At 43.5% G+C, this 4805-nt stretch overlaps 1 pseudogene; it reads right to left on the bottom strand.

Moving 5' to 3' along the window:
• Positions 1 to 414: 414 nt before the first annotated feature.
• On the bottom strand, positions 415 to 1696 carry LOC144284022 (keratin, type I cytoskeletal 18 pseudogene; annotated as a pseudogene).
• Between the last annotated feature and the right edge of the window lie 3109 nt (positions 1697 to 4805).

Here is a 4805-nt window from a genome sequence, read left to right on the forward strand (position 1 = left end):
AGCAAGTGCTTGTAAGAACTGGGCATTCTACAACTCTCAAAAAGATAGAAACTCAATGTTTTTTCATGTTCATCTTTCCTAGATCATCTAGGAAAATAGAAAATATTCTATATAAAAGCTAGTTTAAAGTTGTTGCTTTAGGGCCCATGGGTGGTTCAGTTGGTTTAGCATGTGCCTTTGGCTCAGGTCATGATCCCAGGTCCTGGGATGGAGCCCCATGTCAGGCTCCTTGCTCAGTGGGGAATTTACTTCCCTCCCTCCCCTCTGCTCGTGCTCTTATACTCTCTTTCTCAAATAAATAAATAAAATCTTTTAAAAAATTAAGTTGTTGGTTTATTTTTTTATTTTTAAATTTTTTGGCCTCTGAACCTTTTATTGGCCTCCTGCCCCTCAAGGGAACACTGCTTTGCTGCCTCAATGCCTCAGAATTTTGGTGTCTTTGGTCTTAGATACCACCTTGCCATCCACGATCTTGTGGGTGGTGGTCTTGTGGATGGTCTGTAAGGAGTCGCTGTTGTCCAGGGCATCAGTAAGACTGAAGTCCTCCCAGTCTTCAACAGGCGACGGTAGGTGGCAATCTCAGCCTCAGCTTGACCTTGACATTCAGCAGGGTTGACATTCATCCTGGGCCTGGTGCTGCCCCTCTGCCCCGGTCTGGGACAGCTCTGACTCCAGGCGCAGCAGGACCCCGTTGAGCTGCTCCATCTGCATCGCATAGCGGGTCTCAACCTCCCTCAGGCTGTTCTCCAAGCTGGCCTTCAGGTTTCTCATGGAGTCCAGGTTGATCTCCAAGGACTGGGCAGTACGTCTCAGCTCTGAGAGGATCATCTCAGCTTCTCCTATCTCAGCAATCTGTGTGGTGACCACTGTGGTCCTCTCCTCGATCTACTGGGACCAGTACTTGTCCAGCTCCTCCCAGTTCTTCCGAGCCAGTTCGTCATACTGGGCCTAGAGATCTGCCACAATCTTGCTGAGGTCCTGGGATTTGGGGGCATCCAATGCCACCGTCAACCCAGAGTTGGCAATTTGGTTTTGTAGACCCTTTACTTCTTCCTCGTGGTTCTTCTTCATGAAGAGCAGCTCTTCCTTGAGAGCTTTGATCTCTGTCTCTAGCTGCAGCCAAGCAAGATTGGTGTCATCAATGACCCATGGATGTCACTCTCCATAGACTGGCACATGGCCAGCTCCGTCTCATACTTGACTCGGAAGTCATCAGCAGCAAGACGGACATTGTCAATCTGCAGAACGATGCGGGCATTGTCCATAGCACTTGCAAAGATCTGAGCCCTCAGGTCCTCCCTGGTCTTGAAGTAATGTCCCCAGTCTCTGACCTGGGGTCCCTTCTTCTCCAGGTGTTCCCAGATTTTCATCACCAGTTTCTGATTATCAACCTCCAGGTTCCTCACCCTCTCCAGGTAGGAGGCCAGACAGTCATTCAGGTCTCACATGGTCTCCTCACCCTGGATGCCCTCTATGCCTGCCAGACCCCCAGCCATCCTTGCAGCTGGGCTGCTGGACCACCAGCCACCCCGGAAGCTGGTGGAGCAGGATAGGAGATCTGGGAGCCCGAGCCCTCTGTGCCTGCATAGACACTGGCCACGCTGCTGCTGATCGGCCAGACCCGGTGGCTGGGCGACTGCACAGAGCCCAGGGACCAGTAGTTGGAAAAGAAGGTGGAGCGGGTGGTGAAGCTCATGCTGTTCGGAGAGTAATAGGGTGACACGGGAGGCAAGGACTCAGGCTCAGGCCAGGAACTAAGTTGTTGGTTTAATTAAAATAGGCATATCTTTAGAGTTATCAGCAATAAAATTAAAACTTTTTTTTCTGCCTGACTTTAGTTAAAGTCAAGTAAATGGAGGTTATTTGTTATAAAAATATTTTAAATAGCTTGGAAGAATGACTAAGTTTGATGTCACATGAAGTTTTTATATAGGTAATCTTAGCATTATTGTTAAGAACAAGTACATGGAATAGATGTAAATAATTTTTTTTAAAAAATTAGGTATATTTTTAAATAGTCTCCCAAGAGCTGCCTGGGTGGCTCAGTGGGTTAAGCATCTGTCTCTTGATAGAGGACGCACATCAGGCTCTGCACTGGGTGAAGAGCTTGCTTAAGATTCTCTCTCTCTCTCTCTTCCCCTCCTCCACTCTTTCTCTTTAATTAAAACATAATAATAATTGTAAAAAATAAATAGTCTCCTAAATCTTTCTGGTAACCTGAAAACTTAGTTTTGCTGAGTTAGGTTAAATAATGAATTAAGTTAAATTTATTTAAAATCCAGATCGAATTGAATAAGAATAAGACAAAAAAATAAATCGAAGCGAGCACTAAATGACCTTTGAATATGTTAATGCTACACTGGAAAAATTTAAAAGGCATATGTTTCTAAAAACTATGAAAGGTATTCGTAACTTTGCAAATCTAAAGAATGCTAGGGCATTTGGATGGCTCAGTGGGTTAGCATCTGACTCTTGATTTCAGCTCAGGTCATGATCTCAGGCTTGTGAGAACGAGCTCCGCTGCACTGGCCTTGCACTGGGTGTGGAATTTGCTTAAGACTATTCTTCTCCTTCCCCCTCTGCCCCTTCCCACCCATCCTCCCTCTTCCTTCTTCTCTAAACAAACAGGGCAGCCGGGGTGGCTCAGTGGTTTAGCACCACCCTCAGCCCAGGTCGTGATCCTGGAGACCCAGGTCGTGATCCTAGAGACCCAGGATCAAGTCCTGCGTCAGGATCCCTGCATGGAGCCTGCTTCTCCCTCTGCCTATTACTCTGCCTCTCTCTCTGTGTGTCTCTCATGAATAAATAAATAAAATCTTTAAAAATAAAATAAAATAAACAAACAAAAACTGCTGATGTAACAGTTCACCATTGCTCACTACTTGGTTAAGGTTGCTAAGGGTTAAACATTCTACTTAATATATGTAATTAAAGCTACTGGAAATAATAAGGGAAAACATCTCCATGTGGCAGGAGAGTAGTGTTTTCTGTAACAGAAAGTTTAAAAAAATGGAGATACATTTTTTGTTGAGGAAAAAGAAAGTAATTTCGTCCTAAAGTAAGGCTGGCTGTTTAAAGAAAAAAAAAACAGAATGTAAAAAAGAAAGCTGTAGAAGTTTTTTGAAAAGGGAATCTTGTTTTCTTTTGAGAGAGAGAGTGCACGGGGGTGCAGTGGGAAGGAGGGAGAGAGAGAATCTCGGGCAGGCTTCATGCCCAGTGTGAATCCTGACAAGGGCTGGATCTCACAACCCTGAGCTGAAGTCAAGGGTCAAATGCTTACGTGACTGAGCCACCCAGGTGCCCTGAAAAGGGAATCTTTGAAAGCACATTTTAATTTGTGGCCAAGTCGACCAAGTTGAAAATGAATTCATTTAAAAAGCAGTTTTAATATCAAAAGTAAGCTGGTGCAAAATTAGAATTTGGTTTTCTCTCAGTTAAAAGGACATTTTTTTTTTTTGGACTCTTAGTCTGCTTAAGTCTTTTTAACCTGGAACGTTCCAAAAGATTTGCTAAACAATTAGGCTTATTTGCAATGTTAAATTATATGGTGAAGCACTGTTAAATAAAAAGAGTACTAAACCTTCTTTATGTTGCATTTGTAAGATTATGGTATAGGTGGATAGAGTCCATTCTGGTATCAAAAATGGCCCCTCATTGCCAGACTTTTGCCATCCTGGTCCTTCCAACATGGCAACAGTCTGCTCTTAAATAAAATATTAACAGTGACTGTAAATTAAGCAAACAGGGCTTTAGAAAACCCAAGACAGATTTGGTTCCTCCTGGCTCCCTGACAAACCCCATTTTTAAATTTTTGCATTCATTCATCCACCATAGTACATTTAAGATGACGCATACATTAGGTGTTAGTGGGGAGACTTCTATAAAACAGAAACAGTCTATCAACCATGTCTGACTTTTCAGGTCTATAATTCTGGAAAAAAAGGTTTTGCTCCCTAGTGACCTCAGGTCTCCTCTCTCTACCTGCTTTGAACATTTCCTGATGGACTTCATTCACCTGCCACTCAGTATGGATTATCAACATCTTCCTGTAATTGCATGTATGTTTACCAGATGAGTAAAAAGCCTTTCCTTGCTGCAAGACTGATGCCCTCAAAGCAGCAAAGAAAATATTAGAAAGTGTGTTTCCCATTTGGGGTACGCCTTCCACCATCCCCAGTGATCAAAGCACCCACTTCACTGGACCAATTACACGAGCCTTATACAAAATCCTCGCAAACTTCTTGGAATTCTCTTGCATACGATCTTCTCCTGATCCCTGTTGCCTCCTTCACAGAGAGGGTAAAGTCAAAGCTCTCTATCCCTGAGGTGGGCTCCTGTCTCCCTCTCCAGTTTTATTCCTTACACTATTTGTTTTACACTTTTGGCTTCAACAGCAGAATAATTTATCATTTCTTGCACCACCACACTATTTTTGGCTTCTGCATCTTTGCACATACCATCTCATTTTCTGGAATGCTCTTCCTTTCCTTCTCTATATTGCCCCCACTTACTCCTTTCCACCAAAACAGTCCCCACCCCCCAGCCAATGTCTAACTCATCCTTATCCTTGCTTCCTTATCATTGCAGGCTCCTCCACAAAGCTGATCCTGACCTCTTTTCTCCTCCACTTCAGAGTTAGGTACTCCATTTGAGTTCTCCCATAATGCGTGCTATGAAGTGTTGGAGCACTTATTCAATATTTTATAACATCAAGTTATAAGAGGTCTTTTGTTCTATGAGATTGTACCTTTAAGGGAAAAACTAGTGTCATTCTTTGTTGTAACCTCAGAATCTGGCAAAGTACC

The sequence above is a fragment of the Canis aureus genome, chromosome 15 (assembly GCF_053574225.1).
Source record: "Canis aureus isolate CA01 chromosome 15, VMU_Caureus_v.1.0, whole genome shotgun sequence".
In the NCBI taxonomy this organism is placed as follows: domain Eukaryota; kingdom Metazoa; phylum Chordata; class Mammalia; order Carnivora; family Canidae; genus Canis; species Canis aureus.